The 19,748-nt window shown below is 39.7% G+C and overlaps 1 protein-coding gene across 1 annotated transcript in view; it reads left to right on the top strand.

Annotated features, from left to right (window-relative positions):
* TMEM154 (transmembrane protein 154) overlaps positions 1 to 19,748 on the top strand; it is a 67,666-nt gene that overhangs the window by 413 nt on the left and 47,505 nt on the right. The window lies entirely within an intron of this gene.

Raw genomic sequence — 19,748 nt, 5'->3', positions numbered from 1 at the left:
TTCGCTCCCTTCTGAGGGCTCATCAGGTTCTGCTCTGGCAGGGCATCTGACCCTCCTGGCACAATTCCCACTCTTGAAATGGCTGGGCCCCTATAATTTACCCAGATTTAATGGGCACATTAAGAAGCTGTAAACCCTGGGGAAACTTAGGGGAGGGAGCGGGGCAGCGAGCGGACTGAAACAGACCAGGAGCGAGTAAGGGGGCTGAGACCCCACGACGGGAAAAACGTGGCTTTTAAGATGTTGTCTATGAAGGGAACCAAGGAGACAGCCGTTGGTGTTGACTTATCAATAGGGAGGTGATTGGTGTGGGAAGAGGGGATGGACTCCACACTACAGGGAAGTTATTTCCATTTCCTTGTCTTCGAACTTTTTAGAGAGGTTCGTTTGCACCCCTACCTTAATAAATGTTTGTTGGATTTTTTTTTATAGTGGCAGGAATTGTATTTACATTGAGGATTTTCTCACTAAAGTTAGAACACATAGATAATGTAGGCTAGCATTTTCCATCTTCCTTCCTTCCTTCCTTCCTTCCTTCCTTCCTTCCTTCCTTCCTTCCTTCCTTCCTTCCTTCCTTCCTTCCTTCCTTCCTTCCTTCCTTCTCTCTGTCTCTCTCCTCCTCTTCCTCCTCCTCCTGCTCTTCTCATTCTCCTCCTTCTCTTCTTCCTCTCTCTCTATCTCTGTCTCTGTCTCTGTCTCTCTCTCTCTCTCTGTGTCTCTCTCTCTCCCTCCCTCCCTCCCTCCACATAAAAATATAGACATATAATATATACATACATATTGGATGTATTTGTGCATAGGTATATATGTGTAGTCCCTAAAAGTTTCCATTCATCACTGATGAATGTTTGTTTGTAAAAACAAAAAACCTTTGTGGCTAAAAGGTTCTAGGAAGGCCAGACTATCACATTTCAACATTCTATGTAAGGAGTAGCAATTGATTTGTGTCCTTGACAGTTACCATGGGAAGCAGGATTGATCACAATTGCCTTAGTCCATAGACTGTATTTGCTGCACCTGCCCTTGGGTAAATAAAAACAAATGTTCTCTTGGTTACTGACTATGGATACTGCCAGCATCTGACCCAGGGCAGTCTATGTGTGGAAAGAAGTATTCTTATCCTATAGGGATACTAGGATTTTACAACTGGAAGGTAAAATATGGAGCTCATCTACCGAGGCAGTTTGTTGCTGAGAAAGAGTGCTGCGTCTGGATTCAGAGAATCTGAATTCAGCTCCTGGCTCTGACAATTACCAGCTGTGTGACCGTGTATAAATTGCTTCATTTCTCTGGGCCTCAGTTTCCTCACCTGTAAAATAAAAGGGATTGACTTAGATGACCTCCTCTTGGAGTTCTAAATCTTTAATCTCATTCAAACTTCACATTTTACAGATGACAGAAAAGGCTCAGTGAGAGGAATTGATTTGTACAGGTAGTAAGAATCTTGGTTCCTCCTGGGCTCATGCTTCTACACACCCGTTGCAGGTCTTTGTAAGATACACAGGGTCAGGAAGCACTGCCCTGAGGATTGTTATAGCAAATTTTCAATTATGATGAAGGTGGATAATTCATTATTCCATTTGTAGAGATCTTTGTGTCTCTTTCTTTCATTGGCTGCCCTACTTTGGGGCATGTCCCAGCTCATTAGCAACTCTACCAGAAGGTGGTAAAGGGAAGGAGAGGAAGTGAGACTTAGACCAGCTATCCCATTGGTTCCTCCATAGCAATGCTGTTATTATTATTATTATTATTTGCTTTTTGAAGGTCAGTTGGGGTTAAGTGACTTGCCCACGGTCGCACGGCTAGTTTTTGTGTTGTGTCTGAGGCTGGATTTGAACTCAGGTCCTCCTGATTCCAGGGCCGGTGCTCTGCTCACTGCACCACCTAGCCACCCCTAATGTGTTATAATGGTTTGTGAGGCTAATAATTGAAATGAGTTCGAGGGAATCATCTGTGGATTTTATTCCTTAAATCAGAGAGTTGTATATATAGAGGAAGTTACAAAACATCTAATATACCCTTTAATTTTGTAGGTGAGGAAAGTGAGGCCCAGTGGGAATTGGTGACTTGACAAAGAAGACAGCTTAGTGTGGGATCTAGAGTGAGGTCTCTGAGTCTACAAGGTTAAGTCCCCCACTGCATCTGGGGCCAAATCCCATTGTCCTGATCTATATCTTGCCACTGGACCTAGATGACTGTGGAGGAGACAGTGAAGCTGGTGACTTTGCATAGGCCTGTCTCAACTGAACCTAATTTACTTGCAAGTCATAACATTGCCTCCCTGATGTCATGGTCCTCTTTGAGAACGAAGGGTGAACAACGCTTCTCTACACTATCAGTAACATTTGGGCCAAAACCTGCTAAAATTTCTCTAACCCATTGACTCAAGGACTGATGCCTTTCTGGACCAGAGTAGGAAGCAGAGAATACTGGGCCTTATGGAGTGTGCCACTTGGAATCAGGGAGTCTTGGGTTCAGATCCCACCTTTGATACTACCTGTGTAATCATGGGCAAGTCACCTAACTCCTCAGGGCCTCAGGCTACTCTATTATCTTCCAAGTCATGTAGGGATGTAACCTGCATCACATATTCTTTTTTACTAATATTTTATTTTTTCCAATTACATGTAAAATAATTTTTAACATTCATTCAAAAAAATTTTTGAGCTCCAAATTCTGTCCCTCTATTCCTCCCTTCCCCCTCCCTGAGATGAAAAGCAATTTGATGTAGGCTATACATGTATAGTCATGCAAAACACATTTTCGTATGCGTCATGTTGCGAAAGAAAAAAAACAGACCAAAAAAACTTCTCAAGAAAAATAAAGAAACCAAAAAAAGTATGCTTCAATCTACATTCAGACTCCATTAGTTCTTTCTCTGGAGGTGGATGGCATTTTTCATCAGAAGTCCAGTGGAATTATCTTGGGTCATTGTATTGCTGAGAATAGCTAAATCATTCACAGTTGATCATTGTTAGAATATTGATGTTACTGTGTATAATGTTCTCCTGGTTCTGATCACTTCACTTTGTATCCGTTCATGTAATCAGATTTTTCTGTAATTATCCTGCTCACCATTTCTTATAGCATAATAGTATTCCATCACAATCCTATACCTCAACTTGTTCAGCCATTCCCCATTTGATAAGCATTCTTTCAATTTCCAAGTCTTTGCCACCACAAAAAGAGCTGCTATAAATATCTTTGTACATAGAAGTACTTTCCCTTTTTAAAAAAAAATCTCTGAGGTACAGACTTCGTAGTGGTATTGCTGGGTCAGAGTATGTACAGTTTGATTGCCCTTTGGTCTCCAGAATGGTTGAATCAGTTCACAACTCCACCAAAGGTGCATTAGCATCAATTTTCCCACATCCCCTCCAACATTTGTCATTTTCCTTTTCTGTCATATTAGCCAATATTATAGGTATGTGGTGATACCTAAGAATTATTTTAATTTGTATTTCTCTAATCAATAGTGATTTAGAGCATTTTTTCATATGACCATAGATAGCTTTGTTTTCTTCTGAAAGTTCCTGTTCATGTCCTTTGACCACTTATTAATTGGTGAATGATCTCTTTATTTTTACAACTTTGACTTAGTTCTCCCTATATTTGAGAAATGAGGCCTTTATCAGAGATACTTGGTGTAAAATTTTCCACCCAGTTTTGCAGGATTCTGGTTTTTAATTTACTCTGCTTTCTGCTTCTGTTTTATTGGTGAGCTCATCCCATTCATGTTCACAGTTATGATTTGTTACTCTGTATTTCCTCTATCCTATTTTCCCCTTGTTTCTCCTTCTCTCTCCTTTCATGCTGTCCCTTCTCAAAAATGCTTTGCTTCTGACCACTGCCTCCCCAAATCCACCCTATCTTCTATCAGTCTCCACCCTCCCATCCCCCCTCCAACTTATCTTATCTCCTTTTCCTCCTATTTCCCTGTAGGGTGAGATAGATTTCTCTGCCCAACCAAATGTATATGTCATTCTCTCTGAGTTAATTCTGATGAGAGTAAGTTTCAAATATTGCCTCCTTCCATATTTTCCCTTCCACTGTCAAAGCTCTTTTGTATCTCTTTCATGTGAGATTTTTTTTTACCTCTTTTTTTATCCCATTTTACCTCTTCCTTCTTCCTTCTCCCAGTACATTCCTCTTTCTCACCCCTTAATTTTATTACTTAAATAATCATCCTATCATATTCAACTCACACCCATGCCCTCTGTCTATGTATACTCCTTCTAACTGCCCTAATAATAATAAAATTGATTGGAGTTATGAGTATCATCTTCCCCTGTAGTCAAATTTTCTATTCATCTCTGGTCTTTTCATCGGAAATGCTTGAAAGTCCTCTATTTCATTGAATATCCACTTTCCCTTCTGAGGGATTATATCCAGTTTTCCTGGGTAGGTGACTCTTGGTTGTAATCCTAGTTTTTTTGCCTTCTGGATTATGATATTCCAAGCCCTCTGATCCTTTAATGAAGAAATTGTTAAATCCTATGTAATTCTCACTGAGGCTGTGTGATATTTGAATTGTTTCTGGCTGCTTGTAATATTTTTTCCTTAACCTGGGGGCTCTGTAATTTGGTTATGATATCCATGGGAGTTTTTATTTTAGGATCTCTTTCATGAGGTGATTGGTGAATTCTTTCAATTTCTATTTTACCTTTTGGTTTTAGTATATAAGTGCAGTTTTCCTTGATAATTTCCTGAAATATGATGTCCAGGCTCTTTTTTGATCATAGCTTTCAGATAAATCCAATGATTCTTAAATTATCTCTTCTGGATCTAATTTCCAGATCAGTTGTTTCTCTAATGAGATATTTCACATTTTCTTCTTTTATTCATTCTTTTGATATTGTTTTATTGTTTCCTGATAGCTCATAGAATCATTAATATTCACTTACCCAATTCTAATTTTTAAGAAATTATTTTCTTTAGTGAGCTTGTATAACTCATTATTTGGCCAATTCTACTCTTTAGGGAATTTTTTCTGCAAAGAATTCTTGTTCATCTTTTCCCATTTCATTAATTCTACTTTTTAAGGTATTCTTCTCTTCAGTGGATTTTTGTGCCTGTTTTTACCATTTTTGCATCTCCTGTTTTTTAAGATGTTATTTTTTTTAGTATATTTTTTGTTCCTCCTTTGCCCAGATGTTGATTTTTTTCATGATTTTCTTGCCTTCACTCCTATTTCTTTTCCCAATTCTTTCTCTACATTTCTTATTTGATTTTTAAAGTCCTTATTGAGTGCTTGTGGGACTTCTTTTTAGGCCTAAGACCAATTCACATTTTTCTTTGAGGCTTTGCAGTAGCTTTTTTGATATTGTTATTTTCTTCTGAGTTTGTGTTTTGATCTTCCCTGTCACCATAGCAATTTTTTTTTGCTCAATTTTCTAGCCAATTTCTTGACTTTTAACTTTGTTAGAGTTGGTCTCTGCTCCTAGGGTGGCAGGGGCACTGTCCCAACCTTCAACCTTTTCCTGCCACCATTTTCAGAGCTACTTCTGGGGGTTTCTAAGTTTTAAATTCTTCCAGGATGGAATGATCTAAGGAGATATGTGGCCACTGACTCCTCCAGGAGCCACCACTGCCACTTCAGATTCAGTCATCCCCAAGGCTTGCTGCTGGCTTGCCAGGGTACAGCCTGAACTAGACTGGGGCTCCACTTTCAGCCCAGTGAGACAGACCTTTTTCTTCTGACTCTACAAGTTATCTTGACCTGGAAAATGGTTTCACCCCATTATTTTGTTACTTCTACCATTCTAGAATTCATTTTGAGGTGTTATTTTACAGTTGTTTGGAGGGGAATTTGGGAGAGTTCAGGAGAGAATTGCCTGTGATCTTGCCTCTGCCTTTCTCATGCATCACATATTCTTGACATATTGTCTTTTGGTACCATCCTGGCCTTTATAAAAGAACCCAAAATCTAGATATTTGTTAATACTTTATTTCTTTTCTTGATTGAGAAATTCTAGAGATGCCTAGTCTGCTTACTTACATGACCTTCTCACTGTAGTCTAATGTCAGAGTCATCACCATTTGGGACATGAGGCTGATATCCAAAGATCTTGTGAGTATCCTGAAAATTATAGGTTTTGCTATTCCACTTTGGTGAGTTTGACTCTTCTGGACCTGGATGCTGCCACCCTCTAAACCAGGGTGTTCTTAATTTAAGGTTCATGAAATTGTTTTTTTGAAAATATGTTTTGATAAACTATCCTTTGTAATTCTTTATTTTATTTTATGAGTTTAAAAAATATGATTCTGAGAAGAGGTCCATAGGCTTCATTAGATTGTCATAAAGGTCTGTGACACAAGTGAAGTTGAGAAGAGTGGCCTAGAAGTCATAATTTCTCTGTCAGTGACTTTTAGCTGACTTTATTGCACCTGAGATAAAGCTAAATCTTTTTCTGTTACATAATGGAAAATGGTGAATTCCACCTGAAGTTCATGGTTCTCCACTCACAAGTCACAAGCAAACTGTGTAAATCTGACTAGGCACTAGTCACCTAACAGTTCAGGGGTTTCCTTCTACAGGTAGACCACACGCTGTCCTTCTGTCTTGGTCCTCTTTGAGAATGAAGGACAAATGACAACAACCACTAACCCAGTTTTAGCTAGGTGATACAAGACCTGAGTTCTAATTCTGCCTCAGATACTTACTTGTTACATGACCCTGGGCACATCACTTAATCTCTCTGTGCCTCAATTTCCCCACCTGTAAAATGGAGGAGAGAGGTTGGGATCAATGTCCTATAAGGTCTCTTCAAGCTCTAAATCTACAATCCTATAAATCTCTTGCATGGAGCACTGGTTCAGGAGGTTTGGCCAAGCACCAGATCATTATTCATAAAAAGTACTTCTATAGGATACTTGAACTGGCTCTGGGGCTGGCTGCCTTAAGCTTTAAGTCTGCATTTAGACTTATTGTAGGCATATTGGATTGAATAATTGGATCAAATCAGGCACACAGTGCTGATCTCAATGAATTTGAGCCTTTGGGGCAATCAGAAAATTCCAATTTTTTTTTGCTGTTTTGGAACTGACTGAAGCCACAACACCAGAATTGCCCTTTTCCATTGACCCTTTAGACTCTGAGTCCTCTACCTGCTTATGAAGTTCTGAGACTTGACTCATGGTGACTCACTAGGAAATGCTAGTTTTGATTCATGTTTTTTCCCCTTACTTCTTAAAGCCAGATCCAGGCTAGACCTAGAAGGCCCATTAGTTCTAGTGACAGAACTTCTAGACAGAAACACCCAAGGTGGAGCCCAACCCAGACTGGCCTCTCATGGCAGGGAGTGTGACTGCTCTCAGTTCAGTTGGGCTCCTGTCTGTCAGTTCATGTCAGCTCCTGGGAATAGATTGTGGCTTAAAGGGAGCTCCCAGCTACAGCTGTCATTGCTAATACATGAATAGGATGGCCTTATTGGTAATAGAAGGAATGACTTTTGGGAAGGTGGAGATTTTGTGTCACTTGCTATGGGAAAGTACCAGGTCACTTAATAGAGAAGGTTTACCAGGTTTAGAGGTGGGCATTCAAGAATATAGGACCAAGTTCCCTCACGCATAAAATGTGGGGTTTGAGCTAGATAATCATAAAAGTCTTTTCCAGCTCTAAATCCTATAATTTTCTGACACTATGTGAGACATTGCTCAAAAGTAAACCTATCCCTTTATGCCATAACATAAAGGTTTTATATCGATTTACTTTAAAATATCCTACATCCAGCATTTTGCACAATGCTTGTGCAAACTAAAAGTTGTAGAATAAGTGTTGATCTTCATTAATAAAAGGGAATTTCGTGCTCAAAGTTCCCCACACAAAATGATAATAGCCCTCCCCCCCAAGAAAATTCGAGATAACTATGACACAGTGTTATATGATAATAGACTTGCAAAGCAATGTGTTTTGAGATAAGCTGGGCTTAGATTGTGAAGCTTACAGAGAGATGAAATGACAAACTGTAAGATAAAATTTCTAAATTTTCATGAGAAAAGTCTGAATTAGACAAAAAAATTTTTTTCCTACCCAGAGATCCCCCCTCGCAAAACCCCAGTTCACCCCTCCTCCAAAGAAAATGGCAGCTAACTATGATATACAGTATTATATGCTAAATATAGTAGAGAGTTGTAAAGCAAAGTGCTTTGTAAGGTATGAGATGGGCAAGCTTGGCACCTACCAGGAGGACCAAGGAAGCCTTTATAGAAGAGGTATATTCCATTTGAATCAGGCTTTAATGGAGAGATAGGAATTCATAGACTGCTTCTGGTGCTAGATATGCTAATTAATCATTCTTTCAGTAAACTGCTTATTTTTAAAAATTGGATTTTCTAGACTTCTACCTCCTAGACTATAAAGCTATTTTGACTGGAGGGTGACTTTCCATATAAAAACACTCTTAGGGGCGGCTGGTGGCTCAGCGAGTAAGAGCACTGGCTCCAGTGTCGGGGATCAAATCCGGGCTCAGATACTTACCACCACACCCAGAAATAACTGGCTGTGTAACCTTGAGCAAGTTACTTAACCCCGATTGCTTAAAACAACAACAACAACAACAAAAAAAAAACACTCTTGATTTAATTGTTCCTAGTTGCTTTAGTGGATTCACTGAATGAATTGGGCATTGAAATGAATGTTTCTGCCCAGCGTTAGTCTAGAGCAGTGGTCCTTAACCTGGAGTCCAGGGATTCCAAAAGGAGAAATGAATTTAGGTGAGAAAAATCACATCTTTATTTTGAATAACCTCTAACTGAAATTTGACATTTCTTATAATTATAAAATAAAAAAAAAAAAAACTCTTTTCCTGAGAAGGAGACCCAGACGGCCAATGGGATCTGGATATGACACACCCCAAAAGGTTAAGAAACCCTGGTCTAGAGATTCTTTGCTTCTTTTAACACCTGCTTATCAACTGCAACCATCAATTTATTTTTAACTGTTCAAAGGAAGTTCAGTCACATGGAAAAACTGATATTTCAACAGATCAGAACATTATGCCTCAATGCTTTGCATGTCCATTTTTGTCTCTCAAAACATCCTGTGCAGTAGGGAGTACACGTGTTATTTTTCTCCCTTTTACAGTTAAATCAACCTGGATGCAGAGGAGCTAATTGAATTGCCAAGTCCTTGAGGCAGGAAAAAAAGCTGGAATTCAGGTCTTTCAATGGCCTAAACTCAGTGGTCTTCCCACTATAAACTCTGCCTCACATTTTCTTGTAATAGATTGTATGGGAGGGAACAAAGAATAAGTAGGAAATAAAAGATAAAAGAAAAAAGCTACCTTAAGTCATAAGATCAGAATGATTAAATTTCAGGTGGTTTTCAGGCTAATAAAAAGTCCAACCAAAGAAAGCAATGAAAATAAAAATCTTAGATGTTTTTAAAGGAGATCACAAAATCTTTAACTGTAATTTTCACATAGATGAAAAGAAATAATAAAGATGAATATTTAATGTTTCCCCAATGATTTTTCTTAAAAAGAGGAACTTTCTATACAAGGGCCTAGGATTATTACTGGCCATTAAAAAAACCCACAACAGTTTATGGTAGGTGAATGTAATGCAATACTGTTGTACCATAGGAGAGGGTGAAAGGATGGCTTCAGAGAAACCTAGAAAGACTTGTATAAACTGATATAAGAGTGAAAGGAGCAGAACCAGGAGAGCAATTTATACAATAAGAACAGCATTATAAAAACAAAGAATGACTAATCATGAGTCTGAGAGAACTAGTCAGGATTGAAGCATGCTACCCACTTCCTGACAGAGAAGTGATTTTTTTTCAGTGACGGGGAGGGGCAGAGAAAAAAATGTTTTGTTGTTGTTGTTGTTCATTAAAAAAAAAAAATTTAGTTGATTTTTGGTGCTTTCTGGGATCCCGCCACTAAAGTTGTTTTCTGAAGCCTCATTGTGGTATGGAGGTGGCTGCAGGTTCTTGAAGGTTGTACCATGGGACAGAAAGTTTGATTGGGTGCTGTCTAATCTGAAAAGGCCTCAAGCACAACCCTGTATTTATGGACCATATGCTTGATATACAAGGCCCAGCCCAGCTAAGCTTTAAGTCTCATCAACAGATTGTCTGTAGGATGATGACTTTCTAGAAATCATTTGTAGTTTAACCATTGAGAATCTTTTCAAATTCAATTCCCCACCCCCATTTGGTTCATGTCTTACCCAACATTTACTAAAATATATATAAGCATGAATGGAAAGGGTAAAAAAGTGGTGGAAATTAGTAAGATTTTAAAATTGGTTATAATTTATATAATTTTTACCTTATCAAAATTTGGAAGAAAAAAGAGACATCTCAATGGGAGATTCCTCCCTTCTAGACTAAGTGGCATTTGAACATTCATGGCAGAAATAGGGTTGACACAATGATGATAGTAACTGGCATTTATATAGTGCTTTAAGGCTTGTTACACGTGTTATAGAAACTAACACCCTGTGAGGTAGATGCAATTTAAATTTTTTAATTACATTTTTTTCAATGAACAAAAATCCATTTTTTTCCTTTCTTTTTTCCACCCCCCACCAAACAAACAAAATCCCTCTAATGACCACAGTACTGGCTCTGTACCTTAAATCTGTCACCTCTCTGTCAAGAGACAACAGCATGCTTTGATAGTGATCAGTCCTCTCCCAATCATGGTTGGTCATTGTGATGATCAAAGTTCTTAGAGCTTTCATTGTTGTTAGTTTTAACAAAGTTATTGTTAACTTATAAATTGCTATGCCTGTCGGAAGATGAGGAACAGGTCCAGAGGTTAAATGAGTTGTCCAGGGTCACCCAATTACTAAGTGTATAAGGAAGGATTTGAACTCCAGTTTTCCCAATACCAGGGAATCCAGGAGACCATACATTATGCCACACTGTCTGCCTAGCATTATACCATTATATCTCATAGTTACTACATTGGATTGTCTGGGCCTGATCATAATCATTTTGACAGTTCAATGAAATGACAGATTGTTGTTTTTAAGTTTTATTTACATTACAGTCAAATCATTCTTTTTCTTCTAGAGTGGTTGCCAGTTTGGTCCTTCCTTTCCACTTTCCTCTAGGATGTTATCTATAGCCCTTGGCTTGTGTCACCAGTCATTAATCACTAATCTAGACTAGCTTGTTTCCTCCTATCACTTTAGAGAAATCATTTGATTTTTCCTTCTTTCCTAAACTTTGAGATAAATCTCTCACCTGGTGGGGGGGGAGCAGGTAACTGTGTTTCACATTGGCCTGTAGCCCTTGGCTTTCAGACTTTCTCATTTTGCTTTTTGGGGCAGGTATTGATTAGAAGGAATTATGCCAAAGATGGACTAGAGGGCTTAATCTTGGTCCCATCTTGGCCACTAACTTTGTGACCTGGGGCAAATGCTTCTTTTTGCTGGTAGAAAAATTGAAGAGGCAATTCCTCATGGGAATGTAAAGGTGAAAAATGAGCAAGGTGGTCGGCACAAAAACTGAAAATAGGAGCTGACTAGGATAGATTCCTTTCTACTTAATTTGGGGTTACAGTTTTAAAAACAGATATTTGTAATGGAAGGGAAGGGGGGACTTAATTTAATTTAAATGGTTAGTGTCATGGGGAATAAGGAAGTAAACTAGCTTTGTACAAGTCATTTCATTTCTTGGGCCCTCAGTTATCTCATATATAAAAGGAAGATAGTAATAACTAAACTTCCTGAAGGCAGGGAGCTTGAACCCCGTGATATTTTGAGGTTGCTGGTTATATACGTCTTTTCTCTTCTTTTCTTTTCTATTTTAGCAAATAGCATTTTATTTTTTCCAACTACATATAAAAATAGTTTTCAACATTCATTTTAAATAATTTTTTTTTATCAATCAGGGTTAAGTAACTTGCTCAAGATTACATGGCCAGGTGTTTCTGGGTGGGTGCTGAGTGTCTGAGCCCGGGATTCGATCTCCAGGTCATCCCAACACTGGAGCCAGTGCTCTTACTCTCTGTGCTACCTGGCCACCCCTTAAATAAGATTTTGAGTTTCAATTTTTTCTCCATCCCTTCCTCCTTTCTTCTCATCCCTTCTCCCCAAGATAGCAAGCAATCTGATATAGGTTATACATAAACAGTCATGTAAACATATTTCCACATTAGTTACATGAAAGAAACAGAACAAAAGGAAAAAGTCACAAAAAACAAAAAAGTGAAAATGATATGCTTCAATCCGCATTTGGACTCCACAGTTCTTTCTCTGCATGTGGATAGCATTTTCTATCATGAGTCCTTTGGAATTATCTTGGATCTTTGCATTACTGAGAAGAACTAAGTCATTCACACAATATTGCTGTTACTGTGTACAATTGTAATATTAATGGTATATAAGATCTTCCCTGCCCATTAATAGGCCTCACATGGAGCCCATTAAGCCCATTAAGGGAAGCTTGCTTGTAGAAAGACTTTCACACCTTTTTATTTTATTAAAAAAAATTTTTTTTTGCTTTTTTGGAGGGGAGAAGGCAGAGCAATTGGGGTTAAGTGACTTGCCCAAGGTCACGTGGCTAGTAAGGGTTAAATGTCTGAGGTGGATTTGAACTCAGTTCTGTTCCTCCTGACTCCAGGGCCCATGCTCTATTCACTGCACCACCTAACTGCCCTGACTTTCACACCTTTTGCTAATTTCTAATTAGGCTGTGAATCAAGAGGGCTGTGATACCTTCTGGCTCTGAGAAGTGTATATATACTCTGAGTTGGTATTTTGCTTTGGGGGCTTGCTTATGAGAAGGATCTTATGATTTCCCGGTTGAGATTCTGAGAGGCCATATGTTCAGAGCTCCCTGACTGCTCAGATGTAAAGGCTCTCTTGATCCAGGGATGTATATAAAGTGTATAGCAATATTGCTTTGATTCAGGCAGTCAGAGCCTGTCTGTTGGTCTTTATTTCTTTGCTTGTATTTTCTCTGAAGGTCAGAGTGCTGACTTTTCTCTTTAACAGTGAATGTAATTAAAAAGATTGTTGACCCCTTAAACAGCTATATTTCCTGGTAAAGCAGATCTAAGAACTTGTGCTAGCAGCCATCCTGGGTGTGCTAGGGTACTTGTTGCTATAACAATGTGCTCCTGGTTCTGTTCACTTCACTCAGCATCAGTTCATGTAAGTCTTTCCAGGTTTTTCTGAAATCTTTCTGCTCATCATTTCTTATCCATTATATTCATTTACCACAACTTGTTCAGCCATTCCCCAATTGATGGGTATCCCCTCAATTTCTAATTCTTTGCCACCACAAAAAGAGCTGTTATAAATATTTTTGTACATGTGGGTTCTTTCCCTTTTTTATTTTGTCTTTGGGACCTAGAAGTGATATTGCACAGTTTGATAACCCTTGGCTCATAGTTTCAAATTGTTCTCCAAAATGGTTGGATCAGTTTATAACTCCACCAACAATGCATTTGTGTCCCAATTTTCCCACATTTTCCCAACATTTATCATTTTCCTTTTCTGTTATATTAACCAATCTGATAGGTTTGAGTACCTCAGAGTTGTTCTAATTTTAATTCCTCTAATCAATAGTGATTTAGAGCATTTTTTTACATGACTATGGACAGCTTTAATTTCTTCATCTGAAAATTGCCTGTTCATATCCTTTGACCATTTATCAATTGGGGAATGACTTGGTATATGTCTCTTAGCAAGGAACCAGAGCACATGTTGCCCATGGAAGGGGACAGGGGCCAGGCTCATCCCCATACATGTTCCATGGGATGGCCCCCGTTACAGACAGAAGTTGGTATATGTCTGTTTTTGTTTTTTTTTTGAGGGGATAAGGCAAAGCAATTGGGGTTAAGTGACTTGTCCAAGGTCACACAGCTAGTTAAGTGTCAAGTGTCTGATGCCAGATTTGAACTCAGGTCCTCCTGACTCCTGGGTCAATGCTCTATTCACTGAACCACCTAGCTGCCCCAAGGTTTTAAGACAGGCCATAAAGAGTAGTGGATGTGGACAACTATTGAAGTCAGGAAGATTTGGACTCAAGTGATTCTTTTGACATCTTTTTGGGTGATATAACCTCTCTAAGGCAGTATATTATAGAACCGCTGCTGCTCTGCACTGGTAGAGGGAATTTGCTCACTGGGAGTTTCATAAGTATAAACTTATGAAATTACAAATCTCAACCAAAAAAATTTTAAGACTTTTTATGCATTTCCATGTTCAGGAGAGGAGGGAGAATCATTTTAAAAAGACAAGAGAGGCTTGGATTAGGGCAGTACACTCACAGGTACCCCAGTGGCCTGAAAGAATGAACCCACATTTCCAAACGGAAACTGAGGGACAGCCTTAGCAACTAAAAGAATGACAGAGCTAGAAGAAACCTTAGAGACCTTCGGAGGTTTTTGTATCTGTATTTTATAGAGGAAGAAACTGAGTGAGGCCCAGAGAGGCTTGGTTACTTACCTGAAGTCATGTGGCTGGTTCCTGGTAAGATAGCATTTAGTTTCCAGCCCAAGAGAATGCACTGGCTTGACACTTTCCTGCAAAATGTGTGTCTCAAGCCTCATTGGTCATTGTGAATACATGTTCACACAGATCTCCTGCTGCAGTGCACAAATCTTCATATCTCACTCTAATATCGAAACGATGGACGGCCTTTTAATTGGGTGCAAACTGAACGGCAAGAGTGTGGAGCAGCTTACCTGCTAATTGTCCCTTTGGGCTGCTTTCCAGCCCCTCGTCTGTCCCCAAGGTGGGATGCAGAGAGGAAAACCAATCACTGTCGGCATTTTTGTTCATTATTCCCCAGCATCAGTCACGGCTCTCTCTGGTTATGTCAAGGCCAATGATCGCATCCAAAATATGCCCTCTGTTTAATTTCCTTATTAATACTTCCTGGGGTAAGCAATCCCTTCATAGGTCTCCAAATATAGCTACCATTATTTGGGTAGTTAGAACACCTGTGGCATTAGAAAGTTGGCATTTAGTCTTCCTCCCATCTGCATAATTGTCTCATATTTTATTATCATGCATAATTGCATGTTTGTTCCTTGCTTAATTCCTTAAATAAATGTGAATAAAGTGAATGTAGACTGAAGGAGTGGGGTTGTGTCTACTTTCAATAGGACCAGCCTTGATCTTAATCTATATTAATTAATGATTGTGTTTGATTAACCATGGAAGATCAACAACACAGGATTTCAGGGTCATAGGGAAGAATCATTCCTTCCATTAGGGGAAAAATAACCCTACAGAATGACTGAAATTCCACCATTAGTGTGTCTTTTTTTCTTCTGAATTATTTTTAAATTCAAGTACTCCCCTGGGAAAGGAAATACATAAAGTAAACAGATATTTATTGAGTTCTGCTCAGTGCAAAGGACTTTGTTATCTGCTGATCTGGTGGAGACAGTAGGACAATAGATTTATAGGTACAAGTGCCTCCATTTTACAAAATGAAAGTCAATCCCGGAAAAGTTAAGTGACCTACCCAAAATCACACAGACAATAAGGGATCAAAGTAGGATTTGAACTCAGGTTTTCTAACTTCAAAGCTAGCTCTTTTTCCCCTCTGCCAATATGTCCTCTGATACAGAGGACAAGGTTTTGTATCATGTAATTTACAATTGATTAGAGGAGCTAAGATGTGACATTATATAACTATAATAGTACATTAGAGGTACAAGCAACTTGCTATGAGAATTCCAAGGAAGGAAAGATCATTTACAATAAGAAAGAAAAATCAGAAGAGGCTTCACAAAAAAGAAGGTTTTTCCCTAGGCCTTGAAGGATGAGCAGTAAACCCAGAGATAAGGAAAGAGCAAGCACTGGAAATAGTAACTACAAAGATATGGAAATGGGAAAACAGAAGTGTATTGTTTGACTGGATAATAGTACAGGTGAGGGAACAGTACAAGGTTTGAGCCCAACTGTGCGAAGCCTGGAGCGACTGGTTAAGTTGCGAGTTGACTACTCATAGAATGTCAGAGGTGGAAGAAACTGAAAGGCCTTCCAACCCATTGGTCATCCAACCCATGCCTGAACAAGAATCCAATAGCCCTCTTCTCCCGTATTCTCAGACCTTTGCTTGAAGAGGGAGCTCAACCCCTCCTGAGGCTTCTACTTTTTGTACAACTCTGGTTGGTAGGCAGTTTTCTCTTTTGGTAGAGCCTAAATCTTCCATTTTGAAACTTGTACTCGTGTCTCCTAGATCTGGACTCAAACATTTCTTATCCCTCTTCTACATGACAATCCTTTAGATATTTGAAGGCAGTTCTAGAATTTTTTTTTTTGGAAGCGGGGAAGGCAAGGCAGTTGGGGTTATGTGACTAGTCCAAGGTCACACAGTTACTAAGTGTCAAGTATCTGAGTTCGGATTTGAACTCAGGTCCTCCTGACTCCAGGGCCAGTGCTCTACTCACCATGCCACCTAGTTGCCCCTTCTAGAATCTTTTAGGAGGCTTAATCTGACATCAGAATGAAAGATAGACTGGAACAGTGACAGACTGACAGCAGAAAGGTGCTTTCCAAGCTATAGTCCAGGCAGAGCTAATGAGGGCCTGGTAATTATAACAACAATAGACCTTCACATAGCATTTTAAATATACAGCATGTCCCCAAATTCTTAGGGCAGTTTTAATTTTGAATAGTCTATTATCTGTAATAATGTAATAGGTGTATTTTCTAATTTGACTAACTTATTGCCTTTGTATCTCTGGTGCCTAGTACACAGTAAGCACTTAGTAAATGCTTGTTGTTGACTGATCCAGCTAGTTAGGGTAAGAGTCTTTGAACCCAGGCACCTCTAAGTCTGACAGGCACTTTATTACTCCATGTTGCCTCACTGAGTGGCTATCTAAAACGTGGTGCTGGGGAGAGGATGCTGCATTTGGAGTAAAGGATCTTGGTTCTATCCCCAGTCCTGCCATTTACTACCTGGGTGACCTTGGTTGAGTCACTCTGAGCCTCAGTTCCCCCATTTGTAAGATTAGGGGATTAGATTAGATGCCCTCTAAAATCAGTCCATGATCTTAAATCCCAAATGCCACCTTGAAAAGATGTTTAGGAGGTTACTTTCGTTAGTAACAGGAGAGAGAGAGAGATTAACCTTTCTTATGCTTGTTAGTGTATCAGTATTATCTCTCTTTAATTAGCAGGATAGTGACAAGATAGTGATCTCCTGGTATAAAGAACTTCCAGGTATGGAAACTCCCTCCACCAAAGCTGGTCAATACTTTTCTTTGCAACTTGTCACTTTAGAGATTTGCCTAGAACATTGAAACATTAAGGGACATGGTAGAACACCAGGCCTAGGGGGCGGCTAGGTGGCACAGTGAATAGAGCACCAGCCCTGGAATCAGGAGGACCTGAGTTCAAATCCAGCTTCATACACAACACACACACACACACACAAAAACTAGCTGTGTGATGTTGGACAAGTCATTTAAACCCAATTGCCCTACCCTCCCCCCTCCATAAAACAAAAAAACAAAAAAAAGAATACCAGGCCTGGGGTTAGGAAAACTCATCTTCCTGAGTTCAAATCTGGCCTCAGCTGTGTGAACATAGACAAATCACTTAACTCTGTAAAATGAGCTGGAGAAGAAAATGTCAAACCACTCCAGTATCTCTGCCAAGAAAACCCCAAAGTAAGGGCAGCTAAGTGATACCAACACTTACTAGCTGTGTGACCCTGGGCAAGTCACTTCACCCTGTTTGTCTCAGTTTCCTCATCTGTACAATGAGCTGGAGAAGGAAATGGCAAACCACTCCAGTATCTCTGCCAAGAAAACCTCGAATGGGGTCACAGAGAATTGGATATGACTGAGCAGCAACAGCAACAACCAGAGTCACACAGACAACATGAGTGTGACATGAACTTAGGTCTTACTTGCTCTGAGGCTAGCTTTCTACCCATTATCCTATGCTGCCTGAAACTGGCCTATATTTGTTGCATCTCATGCCCTCCCAAACTGAGAAAATGAAAGTTCTGAGGCTGCTCTGGCTTTGTTATCCCCAGAACCTAGTAGAGTGCCTTTAACACGGCAGGAACTAATCAGTGCTTACTGGATAGCATTGGCTCCCAGGATGAGCTATTGGGTGGATAGCCCGCCACCGAAAGAAGAAGGGGTTGGGAGAGTGCTCCCTCGGATGATGTCATACCTTTGCCCAGGGTGACTCTGCCAGTTACTCATTTCCTTCCTTCCACCACTTCTGCTTTGAGCTAAGTGAGCTATAGAGATAGGGCTGGACTTCTCTTGATTAAGATCAGATTTGTCCCAGGGCCTAGGAGAGAACTTCCTTTTCTCTGACTTAGTTGCTTTTTACTGTGAGCATTCATTTATTTAGCAGCAATGAAATGCTTAGTATATACCCAAGAGTGTGCTGGAGCCAGCTCTGACTGGCTGGTGAGTCTTCCTGACTAGGCCTATCACTGTACATCTAGCTACCCCATATGTTAAGTGACTATATTCAATTCAACTGGCCTTTATTAAGTCCCTACTATGTGCCTGGCACTGTGCTAGCTACAGGGCATACAAAGGAGTAAAGGAAACCATCCCTGCCCTCAAAGAGATTACATTCTATTCAATAGTAAGATTTGTTATAGTATTGTCATTCTCAGAAAGCTATTGTGAGGAAAGGGCTTTGCAAATCTTATAGAAGTAGTTTAGTGCATTGGAAGAGGGGCTGCATCTGGAGTCAGAGGATCTGAATTCCAATCCCACCTCTCCCACTTAGGTTCTGTGTGACCTTGAACAAATGAATTAACTTCCCTGGACCTCTGTTTCCTTATTTGTAAAATCAGGAGTTCAAGCTAGATAACCCCTAAAGTCCTCAAAGATTTTCGTCTAGGATAATGAAATAATAATAATTGAGCTCTGCCTGTTATTTCTCTGGATGCCCCACAGCCAAATTCCATGTGGTGTGATAATATCTGCTTCCAAAGGTTTTCTTTTGTGTAAGGACAGTCCATTTATATCTGGAACACAACCAAGACCATCCACAGGAAGCATCAATTTAGACCAATTAAAATGAGAATTGATTTAGTTAATGTCTGAGCATAGATTCAGAGCTAGTTTGCGTGGGAAGGAACTGGTGAGGTCTTCTGGTCTAACACCTCATCTCTAAAATGAGGGTTGGGGACTAGCTGACCTCAAAGGTCCTTCGCCAGCTTTTAATAAATGGCCCAATATGAGGAGGCTGAGGTCCAGAGTAACCTACCCAAAGACACACAGCAATTTAGGGTGGAACCGGAAATAGACTCAGGGGCTCCTGACTCTTCTCTTAGTGTTGGGAAACACTTAGTGAAGTCAACTTAGCCAGCAACTTGTCAGAGTGACTTGTCAGCTGTAACTCAGGAAGAAACCATCAAGTGAGGAAATGGAGGGTAAGAGAAAGGCAGAGTTTTGCTCGATGTTTCATAGGAGGGGGCAGAGCTGAAATTGCAAACCAGCTCTCCTGACTTCAAATCGAGGTGTTTTCACTACATTATTCCTTAATGAAGATGCTCAGCTTCATAAATAATTCTTGTCTTATTTAACTACTATCCTCTTGAATTCTGTCTTATTCAAAAAGGCAGATTTGTTAGACTCGAGTGTGTGTGTGTGTGTGTGTGTGTGTGTGTGTGCACGCACGCTCCAGCGCACTTGGGTTCAATCTTTCTGTACCTATTTTCAGTTTGTTGGCTTCTGCTAGAAAACCACACCTGCAAAGTGGAGAAGGTGTTTCTTTGGGGTGCAGGCTCTTGGCCCCCACCTGCTTTCACTTCCTAATTTCTGGTTTCATCTATATTCATCAAG

This window comes from Petaurus breviceps, unplaced genomic scaffold, assembly GCF_028583685.1.
Source record: "Petaurus breviceps papuanus isolate PSGF00001 unplaced genomic scaffold, PetGlider_PUasm1.0 76, whole genome shotgun sequence".
Lineage (NCBI taxonomy): Eukaryota > Metazoa > Chordata > Mammalia > Diprotodontia > Petauridae > Petaurus > Petaurus breviceps.
Note: the sequence above shows the minus strand (reverse complement) of the source record. Positions and strands in the feature narration are given on the sequence as shown.